The sequence below is a fragment of the Triticum dicoccoides genome, chromosome 3A (assembly GCF_002162155.2).
Source record: "Triticum dicoccoides isolate Atlit2015 ecotype Zavitan chromosome 3A, WEW_v2.0, whole genome shotgun sequence".
Classification (NCBI taxonomy): domain Eukaryota; kingdom Viridiplantae; phylum Streptophyta; class Magnoliopsida; order Poales; family Poaceae; genus Triticum; species Triticum dicoccoides.
Genome location: NC_041384.1, coordinates 497,960,855 through 497,974,192, shown reverse-complemented (window position 1 = coordinate 497,974,192; position 13,338 = coordinate 497,960,855).

Genomic DNA, 13,338 nt, shown 5'->3' with positions numbered 1-13,338 from the left:
TTGTATGCTCTGATTGTTGGGTCATGAGACCCATGTTTGTAATATCTCGCTCCTCGGAGCCTATTGAATAAATTACTTGAGTCGTAGAGTCATGTTGTGATGCCATGTTGTATTTGCACATATCGAGCATATTGTGTGTATGCTATTGAAATGCTTGGTATGTGTGGGATCTGACCATCTAGTTGTTTATCTTTAGTAGCCTCTCTTACCGGGAAATGTCTCCTAGTGTTTCCACCGAGCCATGGTAGCTTGCTACTGCTCTGGAACACTTAGGCTGGCCGGCATGTGTCCTTCTTCGTTCCTGTGTCTGTCCCTTCGGGGAAATGTCACGCGATGAATATCGGAGTCCTGTTAGCCCGCTACAGCCCGGTTCACCGGAGTCCTGCTAGCCCAGTGCTACAGCCTGGATTCACTCGCTGATGACCGACACGTTCGATGCTGGGTCATGAATGCTTGTCCCTGTAAGTCTGTGCCACTTTGGGTTTACGACTAGCCATGTCAGCCCGGGCTCCTTATCATATGGATGCTAGCGACACCGTCATATACGTGTGCCAAAAGGCGCAAACGGTCCCGGGCTAAGGTAAGGCGACACCCGTGGGAATACCGTGCGTGAGGCCGCAAAGTGATATGAGGTGTTACATGCTAGATCGATGTGGCATTGAGTCGGGGTCCTGACAGGTATTCCTAAAAAAAGTATAGCTGGGCTAGCCATTTTCAGCTTGAAAAAAATTAATACCTGGGCTGGATATCTGGCCTGGGCTAGATGGGCCACAGCCCGCCCAGTTAATAGCTGCAGCGATGTTTTCGTTGTTGTTCAGAGGAGAAAAATTAATATCTGGGCTAAACATCGCTCTAGAAAAACTCTGCAGTGCTCACACCTCAAAAACACAAATACTGCTCGAGCTGCTTGGTCCCAGCTGTCGGCCGCTTCTTGTGCAATTTTCTCGTTTATTGACTACATAGGTTGACAATGGTGTGGGACTGTGATGTCAGGAAACCAGGAGAAACCAAAAAAAAATTATAGTTTTATATACTGATAAGGAGGCACTTGCGTACATGCGGCTATGGCCCTGGTGGGTCCCCACTGTCATCCTCTCCAAGTAAAGTCATATCCTCATCCTCATGTCCGTTGACCATGTTGACAACACGAGACGACGACGCCACGGCGAGCGCAACAACTTGAAGGACGACGGAGAGGGCCTTGCGGGCCCTACAGATGGTCTGATACAGCGCCCGCTGCTCATTCGGGAAGCCAGGATCATAGGGCCACATGTCCACGACGACATTGTCGTTCGCTTGTTCACCGGTGTGCTCGTTGAGGAGACGGAGGTTGCAGCACAAGTCCTCCTGTGTTGGTAGCTCTTCCGCCATTAGGGCGTCGAAGTGCGGCCGCACCTGCTCTATGGTGAACATGGCATGAACCGGCTTGGAAAGTGGCACCGGCTCCTGGTCGAAAGCTACGTCCATTGTCTGATTGTCGTCGCTCAGCTCGACGAGGTAGCTGGCGAGCCAGCATGTCCAGCTGCTGGACCGACCCGCTGCCAAGCACGAGTCTGACTGCCCTGGCCCACCCAGACCGTCTCCCTCGCCCGCGCGCGCTTTCCGCCCGAAACGGTCAGCGCCGCCTTCCCTGCTTCCCAGTGCATGCGATTGCTCCGCCTTCAAACAACACAAGTGTCGTCCATCCGTCCTTCTGCCGCTCACATTAATGATAAGCGGTTGCTGAGGCGGCTACTCCGGTGCCACATGTCCGTCCCTCCGCCGCCCACCATTGCTATATAAACTGTTGCGCCGACCATAGCCGCAGTCATCCGCATCCGTTCCTATTCTCCTGCCCACAGCACTACTGCCCACCATGGCTTCCTTGCGCTCCAGCGCTCTTCGGGACGGGTGGACGACGGACCACAAGGAGATGGCAGCCATTGCTGCCGACTGGCTGGCCGGCAAGCAACCGAAGGACGACAACGTCCCAATGGAGAACATGGTAGTCGCTGATCCGGCGCCAACCCCCTTCTCCGCGCCATCCTCGCCGGTGCATTGCACCATGACCATCGACGAGGCCCGTGCCCAATATATGGACACGGTGAGGCAGAAGCGTGAGGAGCAGTTCCGGGAGGCGCAGGCCGACGCTGCCTACAACCACCATCTCCTCCAGGAGCACCTGCAGGCGGAGGAGCAGATCGCCGCGGAGCGGGCAGAGCAGGAGGCCCTGCTCGACTCGTACCGCTCCACCCGCGAGGGCCGCCTCGAGCACTGACGGTACTGCATGCGGGTGGCGGAGGCTGCGGCCGCCTACAAAGAGGGCGATGAAGCGGGCGAGGCGCTGTTTGGCGAGACCGAGGACGAGGCAGAGGACAATGCCGGCTCCGACGAGTCCCCGCTCATTGGCGTCGACAAGGCCCTGCTCCGCCGAGGCCCCGCGGCACAAACAACGAGGCAGAGGACACCGCCGGCTCCACCGAGGACCCACCCTGCCGGCAACGAGGGGGAGGATTTCCCCCGCTCCGCCAAGGCGCCTCCCGCCGGCAACAAGATAGAGGACATCGCCGGCTCCGCCGAGGCCCCGCCCCGCTACCAACGAGGTCGCGCCACACAGAAAACGAGGAAGAGTAGAACACGGTAGGTCGCCGCCGCTCGGGTCCAAGTAAGGCCACCTCTGCTACCCTCCGGTTGCTGGCACTGAGCTGTACCTCATGGAGCAATTCTATGATTATAGGATGATTGAAGAATGCTCCGTGGTTGAGCAAGCTCATGAGATACAGTCATTTGCTAGAGAACTTGAGCACTTCAGTTGTATGCTACCGGACAAGTTTGTTGCCGGAGGTATCATCTGTAGGATCTAGAAGTAGATGTGTCTAGAGGGGGGTGATTAGACACTTAGTGCTAAAGTTGCAATTTTTAAACTTTTTCGGTTTAAGTGGAGTTTAGGCACAATTTCAGCACACACAGTACATATCAAGCAAGCATGCAAAGAGTATATGAGCAGCGGAATGTAAAGCATGCAACTTGCAAGAATGTAAAGGGAAGGGTTTAGAGAAATCAAACGCAATTGGAGACACGGATGTTTTTCCCGTGGTTCGGATAGGTGGTGCTATCCTACATCCACGTTGATGGAGACTTCAACCCACGAAGGGTAACGGTTGCACGAGTCCACACAGGGCTCCACCCTAGGGTAACGGTTGCGCGAGTCCACACAGGGCTCCACCCACGAAGGGTCCACGAAGAAGCAACCACCCACAAAGGGTCCACGAAGAAGCAACCTTGTCTATCCCACCATGGCCAACGCCCACACAGGACTTGCCTCACTAGCGGTAGATCTTCATGAAGTAGGCGATCTCCTTGCCCTTACAAACTCCTTGGTTCAACTCCACAATCTTGTCGGAGGCTCCCAAGTGACACCTAGCCAATCTAGGAGACACCACTCTCCAAGAAGTAACAAATGGTGTGTAGGTAATGAACTCCTCGCTCTTGTGCTTCAAATGATAGTCTCCCCAACACTCAACTTTCTCTCATAGGATTTGGATTTGGTTGAAAGAAGATCTGAGTGGAAAGCAACTTGGGAAGGCTAGAGATCAAGATTCATATGGTAGGAATGGAATGTCTTGGTCTCAACACATGAGTAGGTGGTTCTTTCTCAGAACATATGAGTTGGAATGATGTGTGTGTTCTGATGGCTCTCTCATCGAATGAGAAGAAGGTGGAGGGGTATATATAGCCTCCACACAAAATCCAACCGTTACACATAGTTTTCCAGTCTCGGTGGGACCGAATTAATAAACTCGGTCGAACCGAAAATGAAAACCTAGTGACCGTTAGTGATTTCGGTGGGACCGACTGGATCAACTCGGTGGGACCGATGTGCTGGGGTTAGGGTAAATCCAAAACTCGGTTTGACCGATTACTCAAACTCGGTGGGACCGATTTGGGTAATAAGTGAAACTGAGATTTGGTCAAGCAAACTCGGTGGGACCGATTGCATATCTCGGTGGGACCGAGAATATTGCAATGGGTAACAGAGAGTTTGCAAGCCCATCTCGGTGAGACCGAGATCCCATCGGTGAGACCGAACTGATTAGGGTTTGGCAGTGGCTTATGACAAGTGAAACTCGGTGGTGCCGGATAGGAAGAATCGGTAGGACCGAGTTTGGCTTAGGGTTTAGGTCATATGTGGATATGGGAAAGTGGTTGAGGGTTTTGGAGCATATCACTAAGCACATGAAGCAAGAGGCTCATTAAGCAACACCTCATCCCTCCTTAATAGTATTGGCTTTTCCTAAAGACTCAATGTGATCTTGGATCACTAAAATATAAAATGAAGAGTCTTGAGCTTGAAGCTTTAGCCAATCCCTTGTCCTTAGCATCTTGAAGGAGTTCCCACAACCTTTAGTCCATGCCACTCCATTGTTGAACTTATCTGAAACATGCTAGATAGAAGTGTTAGTCCAACAAGAGATATGTTGTCATCAATTATCAAAACCACCTAGGGAGCACTTGTGCTTTCAATCTCCCCCTTTTTGGTAATTGATGGCAACATACATCAAAGCTTTAGATAAAGATATAAAGAACAGCAAGTAAGGCTTTGGAAGGACATGTAACAAGCATAGGTCCCCCTACATGTATGCACTCATGTAGATATGAAATATAGAGACATGTGAGAGCATAACCATGACAGAGTAGGCAATGTGTTACATGCATCTTGGCCATATGCATCAGAGCAAAAGATTATCAAGGAAAATACCTTCATGCTCATGAGTCCTTCTTGCAAACATTATGTACATAAGCAAGAACTCCTCATACTCATGATTTTGATGCATATACTTACCTTGTGGTCTTGAGTTGGCTTAGGATGGAATGAACCTGCACAAACAAGGTTAGATAACACAGGTACGTCCACTAGCCAGAGCAAACAAAGGAAACCACAAGAGTACCAAGACTGGGATGACATGTAGAGAGTGAGTACAAGGTACCACATTGGATTCAACATGTCCCCAAGAATAAAGATATGCAATGAATTCGACTGATTTCTTTCCCTTAGGTGTCTTGCTCCCCCTGAATCGTACATGGGATATTGGGAGAAGATAGGAAACAGATAATCAGAGCTGAAAGATATGAATAGAACTTAATTCAAATGAGTTCATACGAACATGTCTTTCCCCAAAAGGACATGTGGCATCTCTCCTCTGAACATCAAGCATCTGGGATCCTTGAGTATTCTCTCCCCCTTGGAGATTTCTTTCTCCCCCTTAATATATGGGATCCTTGAGCATTCTCTCCCCCTTAGTACTTTCTCCTTTGTAGGTGATAAGCTTTTGATGTGATCTCTCTCTCCCTGATGATAAGCTTTGATGTGATCTCTCTCTCCCCCTTTGACATCAATTTCCAAGAAGGTTTTTCCTGGAATCCGTCGAATAGGGTTGGTCCTTGAGATTCAGTACAAAGCAAGGAATAAAACTGTGATGCTTGTAGAGGACAAGATTCATTGAGTGGAGTTGGATCAGAAGAAATATAGAATATGTGGCAAACTGTTTTTCCTGTTGCAAAATCGGTGGCACCGAGTGGCATGTTTCGGTAGTACCGAAGGGATTCGGTTGGACCAAAAATGACAATTCGGCGAAACCGAGTTCATCACAGAGAAAAACGCTTGTCACCTCAGCTCACTAGTCAAGTAAGATCTCACAAAGATTTGCAATGAATTAGCTGAAAGATTTGCAAGGAATTTGATGCAGAAATATGCAGAACAAAAAACAAAAAGAAAAGAGTGAAAGTTTCTAGATGAAGTTTAGAAGAGAAGGAAACAAATATGCAAGGGACAAATGCAATAACTCAGAAAAGAACACAAGAGAACTTCATCTAGAATTGGGCGGTGACATAGTCACCTATGTTAGAGTATATTGACTTAGGAGTCAAGTGAGAACACTTGATCATAGGTCATACTCATCGTTTAAGCTCAGAATGGGGTTACCATTTTTCGTTTAAGCATCTTGATGTATTCACATCTTGTTGAGTTGCTTTGACTCATTTCTTGGAGTAAAGCTTCTCTAAGATGGAAAAACATACCTTGGGTGGTGACGTGGTTCTTGCTCATGTAGTTGAACTTGTGTGGGTGCTCAAGGTTGATGTAGCTCATCGAGAGTTGGGAGCACCATTTGGAGTTTGAGTTCATCTACCTACATGGGTTAGTTCTTGCAAGGAAAAGCACTTGTATGACAATCATGAAGCTTAATATAGAATTTGTCAAAGGATATGGTTGTATGGCTTTGTGCTTCCTTGTCTTCAACCACTATTGTGTAGAGTCTTGGTGATGTAGAGATTGCTCAAGATATGAGTGGGTCGCAATCTCATGGAATTAGATTCAACCAAGCACCTACATGGGTTAGACAACATGCAAGGTGCAATTATATCCAAGACATAAGATAGTTATCATAAGAGATATATCATGGATTAGTCATAAGCTCATGTCTTGCATGTATCCAATGGAGTTTCTACTCCAAGTTCGAAGCATCAATGATGTTCAATTCTCCTCTCAACCTGCAAAACACTTTCTCATCAAGCGGTTTAGTGAATATATCCGCTAATTGCTTGTCAGTTCGAACATGCTTAAGATTGATGTCACCCTTAGCAACATGATGTCGAATGAAATGATGACGAACTTCAATATGCTTAGTTCGAGAATGTTGTACAGGATTATGACCAATTTTGTTAGCACTTTCATTGTCACAAAGTAGTGGAACATGTTTCACATAAATCCCATAATCTTTAAGAGTTTGGGTCATCCAAAGTAATTGAGCGCAACATGAACCAGCGGCAATGTATTCCGCTTCGGCGGTGGATAAGGATACCGAGTTTTGTTTCTTGGAAGACCAAGACACAAGAGATCTACCAAGAAATTGACAAGTGCCCGAAGTGGACTTTCTATCAACCTTGTCTCCGGCATAATCCGAGTCGGAATAGCCAACAAGATCGAAAGAAGACCTCTTAGGATACCAAATGCCAAAATTTGGTGTATGGATTAAGTATCTCACTATCCTTTTCACAGCCTTAAGATGACAATCTTTAGGAGCAGCTTGATATCGTGCACACATGCACACACTTAGCATAATATCGGGACGTGAAGCACATAGGTATAACAATGAACCAATCATAGAGCGATAAACCTTTTGATCAACCGGTTCACCATCTTTGGTCAAATCATTATGTCCACTAGTAGGCATGGGTGTAGACATACCTTTGCATTCTTGCATATTGAACTTCTTGAATAAGTCCTTGGTGTACTTTGTTTGAGAGACAAATGTACCTTCCTTAGTTTGCTTGATTTGCAACCCGAGAAAGAATTTGAGTTCACTCATCATAGACATCTCAAACTTCTCTGACATTAGCTTTCCAAACTTTTCACTAAAGAGAGGGTTAGTTGAACCAAATATGATATCATCAACGTAAATTTGGCATACAAATAGTTCTCCATTAAACCTTTTAGTGAAAAGAGTAGAATCAATTTTACCAATTTCAAAACCACTTGTAGGAAGGAACTTCGTCAAGCATTTATACCATGCTCTAGGAGCTTGTTTAAGACCATAAAGAGCTTTGTGAAGTTTGTAAACATGATTTGGTTTCTTAGGATTGACAAAGCCGGGAGGTTGTTTGACATAAACTTCCTCCTCTATTTCACCATTTAGAAAAGCACTTTTAATGTCCATTTGGTACAAGGTGATATTATGGTGATTAGCATAGGCAAGTAAGATGTGAATGGACTCAAGTCTAGCAACGGGAGCATATGTCTCACCATAGTCCATACCTTCGACTTGTGTGTACCCTTGGGCGACGAGACGTGCTTTGTTGCGAACCAATTTTCCATCTTCATCTTGCTTGTTGCGAAACACCCATTTGGTACCAATGATGTTGTGGTTGTTGTCGGGCTTCTCAACCAATGTCCAAACTTGGTTTCTCTCAAAATTATGTAGCTCTTCATGCATAGCGTTTATCCAATCCGAATCTTCCAATGCTTCTTCAACCTTCATTGGTTCAATGCTAGAGATGAATGAACTTTTCACAAAAGTTAGCTAAACGAGTTTTTGAGCGAGTGATTCTCCCGGTTTGTATATCATTGAGGATTTGCTCGACGGGATGATCTTTGGCAATTCTTGCTCGAACTCGTGAGAGCTTTTGTTTGGGTCTTCGTTGAACATCTTCTTCATCTTGTTCTTCTTCTTGGCCTTCTTCATTGTTGACGTCGTCGTTCTCTTGTCATGGTGAAGGAGGTTGTTGATGTTCATCTTGACGTACTTCCTCGTTTTCTTCATCTTGGTGTGTCCCACTTGTGGATGCTTCCGTGTCGATTCTTGGTTCACCTTGTCGTGAAGCAGAAGCTTCCACTTGGACGGATGAAGTACTCTCCTTCACCTCCGTTGGACGAATTTTGCCAATGGACAAGTCTTGAATTGCTTCTGAAGGGTCTTTGACTCCTACATCAATTGGCAATTGCTCTACTTGCGAGCCATTAGATTCATCAAACTTCACATCTACCGTCTCTTCAACCTTTCGGGTGAAATTGTTGTAGACACGATAAGTGTGAGAGTTTGAGCCATAACCAAGTAGAAAACCTTCATGAGATTTAGGAGCAAACTTTGAACGACGATGCTTATCAAGAATGTAGCACTTTGAGCCGAATACTCGAAAGTATCCAACTTGAGGCTTGTTACCGGTGAGGAGCTCGTATGCCGTCTTGCCGACTAGCTTGTGAAGATATAAGCGATTTGTTGCGTGACAAGCTGTCTCAACCGCTTCTGCCCAAAAGTGCTTTGGCGTCTTGTATTCATCAAGCATCGTTCTTGCCATTTCGATGAGCGTCCGGTTCTTCCTCTCAACAACTCCATTTTGTTGAGGTGTGTACGTAGCCGAGAACTCATGTGAAATCCCTTCTTCGTCAAGAAAGGTGTCCACATTTGCGTTCTTGAACTCCGTTCCGTTGTCACTTTGAACCTTCTTGATCTTCACATCAAACTGATTTTGGGCCTTCCTAGCGAAGTTTCTGAAGATCTTCTGGACCTGCGACTTGTCATTAAGAAAGAACACCCACGTAAATCTTGAAAAGTCATCAACTATAACTAGACCAAAAGAATTTCCACCCAGACTCTTGTAGGTGTTGGGACCAAAAAGATCCATGTGAAGTAGCTCGAGTGGCCTCCTTGTGGTCATGATGTTCTTCACGGGATGTCTTCCTCCAACATGTTTACCTGCTTGAAAAGCACTGCAAAGTCTATCCTTATCAAATATGACATTGTTAACTCCAAGGATATGATTTCCTTTAATAAGCTTGTCAAGGTTTCTCATGCCAACGTGACCTAGTCGTCTATGCCATAACCAACCTTTTGAGGATTTAGCAACAAAGCAAGTTTTAGGTTGTGCCTTTTTAGAGAAATCGACAATGTAAAGATCACCTCTACGCATACCCATAAAGACCATTTTATGATTGTCTCGACGAAATACTTGGCAATCTACCTCAGTAAATAGGACATTCAAACCGAAATCAGCAAGTCTAGATACTGAAAGTAAGTTGTAGCCAAGAGATTCAACGAGCATGACATTTTGAATGGAACTATCATGTGAGATGGCCACCTTACCAAGGCTAACCACTTTACCCTTTGAATTATCACCAAAGGTGACATATTTTTGAGGGCCGTCATTTTCAGCAAGCTCACGAAACATCTCTTCATCTCCGGTCATATGATCAGTACATCCACTATCAAGAACCCATTCCTTTCCTCCTGATTCATATCCCCGAAGATTTGCCATAAGACCAAAGTGTCTCATTGCATCATCAAGATCGAAGTCACTATCATCATCATCATAATATTCATGTTCATCATGATCTTGTGACTCATCATTTCCTAGAGAGGGTAATTCATTAGATAAACGACCATCAAAGTGGTTACTTTTATGAATTCTTATAGCTTTGAGTATGATATCATTAATGATTCCAACATCTCCTTTAGCATGCTTAAGATTGGCAAGTTCAAAAAGACATTTACCAAAACCAGGATCACTAGAATTCATCTTACTCAAGGCAATAGATTTATGGAGAATTTCATCCAAAGTTTTCAAGGAATAATCGGGAAATTGTTCCTCAAGAAATTTCCATATGGTATAGGCACAATTGTGAGTAGGCAAACTAGCAATCAAATTTTTGGGCAATCCTCTAATGATGAGCTCAATAGTTCTAAGATTGCGAATCATGTCAATATCTTCATCTAGGGTAGGATGCAAAGGATCAATATGAGGTGCACAAGGGCTAGCAATATACTTGTTCAAATGATATTGATTGAAGATTACAAGCATCTCATTTTTTCACTCATGGAAATACTCTCCATCAAGAATAGGCACTCTATGTCTAAGACTCCCTAATGTAGACACATCCATCTTCCTCCAATGGTGATTAAACCAAGGCAATGGAGACCAAAGCTCTGATACCACTTGTAGGATCTAGAAGTAGATGTGTCTAGAGGGGGGTGATTAGACACTTAGTGCTAAAGTTGCAATTTTTAAACTTTTTCGGTTTAAGTGGAGTTTAGGCACAATTTCAGCACACACAGTACATACCAAGCAAGCATGCAAAGAGTATATGAGCAGCGGAATGTAAAGCATGCAACTTGCAAGAATGTAAAGGGAAGGGTTTAGAGAAATCAAACGCAATTGGAGACACGGATGTTTTTCCCGTGGTTCGGATAGGTGGTGCTATCCTACATCCACGTTGATGGAGACTTCAACCCACGAAGGGTAACGGTTGCGCGAGTCCACACAGGGCTCCACCCAAGGGTAACGGTTGCGCGAGTCCACACAGGGCTCCACCCACGAAGGGTCCACGAAGAAGCAACCACCCACAAAGGGTCCACGAAGAAGCAACCTTGTCTATCCCACCATGGCCAACACCCACACAGGACTTGCCTCACTAGCGGTAGATCTTCACGAAGTAGGCGATCTCCTTGCCCTTACAAACTCCTTGGTTCAACTCCACAATCTTGTCGGAGGCTCCCAAGTGACACCTAGCCAATCTAGGAGACACCACTCTCCAAGAAGTAACAAATGGTGTGTAGGTAATGAACTCCTTGCTCTTGTGCTTCAAATGATAGTCGCCCCAACACTCAACTTTCTCTCATAGGATTTGGATTTGGTTGAAAGAAGATTTGAGTGGAAAGCAACTTGGGAAGGCTAGAGATCAAGATTCATATGGTAGGAATGGAATGTCTTGGTCTCAACACATGAGTAGGTGGTTCTTTCTCAAAACATATGAGTTGGAATGATGTGTGTGTTCTGATGGCTCTCTCACCGAATGAGAAGAAGGTGGAGGAGTATATATAGCCTCCACACAAAATCCAACCGTTACACACAGTTTTCCAATCTCGGTGGGACCGAATTAATAAACTCGGTCGGACCGAAAATGAAAACCTAGTGACCGTTAGTGATTTCGGTGGGACCGACTAGATCAACTCGGTGGGACCGATGTGCTGGGGTTAGGGTAAATCCAAAACTCGGTTTGACCGATTACTCAAACTCGATGGGACCGATTTGGGTAATAAGTGAAACTGAGATTTGGTCAAGCAAACTCGGTGGGACCGATTGCATATCTCGATGGGACCGAGAATATTGCAATCGGTAACAGAGAGTTTGCAAGCCCATCTCGGTGAGACCGAGATCCCATCATTGAGACCGAACTGATTAGGGTTTGGCAGTGGCTTATGACAAGTGAAACTCGGTGGCGCCGGATAGGAAGAATCGGTAGGACCGAGTTTGGCTTAGGGTTTAGGTCATATGTGGATATGGGAAAGTGGTTGAGGGTTTTGGAGCATATCACTAAGCACATGAAGCAAGAGGCTCATTAAGCAACACCTCATCCCTCCTTAATAGTATTGGCTTTTCCTAAAGACTCAATGTGATCTTGGATCACTAAAATATAAAATGAAGAGTCTTGAGCTTGAAGCTTTATCCAATCCCTTGTCCTTAGCATCTTGAAGGAGTTCCCACAACCTTTAGCCCATGCCACTCCATTGTTGAACTTATCTGAAACATGCTAGATAGAAGTGTTAGTCCAACAAGAGATATGTTGTCATCAACTATCAAAACCACCTAGGGAGCACTTGTGCTTTCATCATCACTAAGCTTCCTCCTTCGTGGATCTCATGGCACTCTTGATGTGGAAGAAAAGGTGGGAGCAAAGGACACACGTGCTCGAGGAATTGAGGGAGGATCTAGTGCCAATCTGGTACAGAAGAAGAACTTCCAGCCCCACAAGTTCAAGAACAAGGGCAAGTTTGATGGTAAAGCAAAGTTTGATGGGAAGAACAAGGTTGTGCAACACACGAACTTCAAGAAGAAGAATGACAAGAAGAAAGGTGTTTGTCATGTGGGGATCCTGATCATTGGGCTCCTAGTTGCCCTAATCGCTACGACAAGCTAGGCGGGTTGACCACTGACGGCCGGTTAGCTTCTTGGTGGCGACGTGGAGTCAGAGAGCTATGTTGGAGAAGGATGTTGCTTCTACTTAACTGCTGGTGCAGTTGGCTGACTGACACATGGGCCCAACAGGCATCTGGGCCACATGTCAGTTACGTAAGTACACCTGCAGTTAAGTCACTGAAGCTTCTGTTCGGCTCAGCCGGACATAGGTGGGTAGCTTTGGTTAATTAATTATACCTCCAGCGCACCCCTTTTTAGTTGAAGAATGTATGAAATGTAATGAAATCTGGCATGTTTATATGAAATCTGACCGTGTATGAATGAATTTATTTCGATTAGTTCGAATTCTTGTATCACTGGCATTGGATGAACATGCAAAACAATACGTACTAGCATTATTCCCAGGGTGATCACCTCGTTTGCAGCAGTTTCACATGCACTCCCTCCGGTCCTTTCAAGTCTGCATACAAGTTTTGTCTGCAGGCAAAGTATCTCTACTTTGACCAATCTTATAGAAAAAAAGTATGCACTTTCACAATGTGCGAAGTAAAAAGGAACAGAGGAGTACAAAGAGTTTAAGCAACTTTTTAGTGTTCCTGTACATTGCAATCAAACACACAGGCCTGGCAATTCGTAGAGAACATTCAAAACAATCGATGATTATGCATCTCAGCGATTCACATGTCAAAGCCAATATTTACTTCACAACTAAAGAATAAAGAAAAAATGGATCAACGCTGCTGACAGCAAAGGGCGTCCCATTCAAAAATATCAAACGCATGTCTTGCTAAAATCAATGAGCAAAATTTGACAAGGTTTTCCCATTCCAAAATATCAAATGCCTATGATTGTGGAATGGGCAGGGTTTGCCATCAGTTCGGACATTGACAT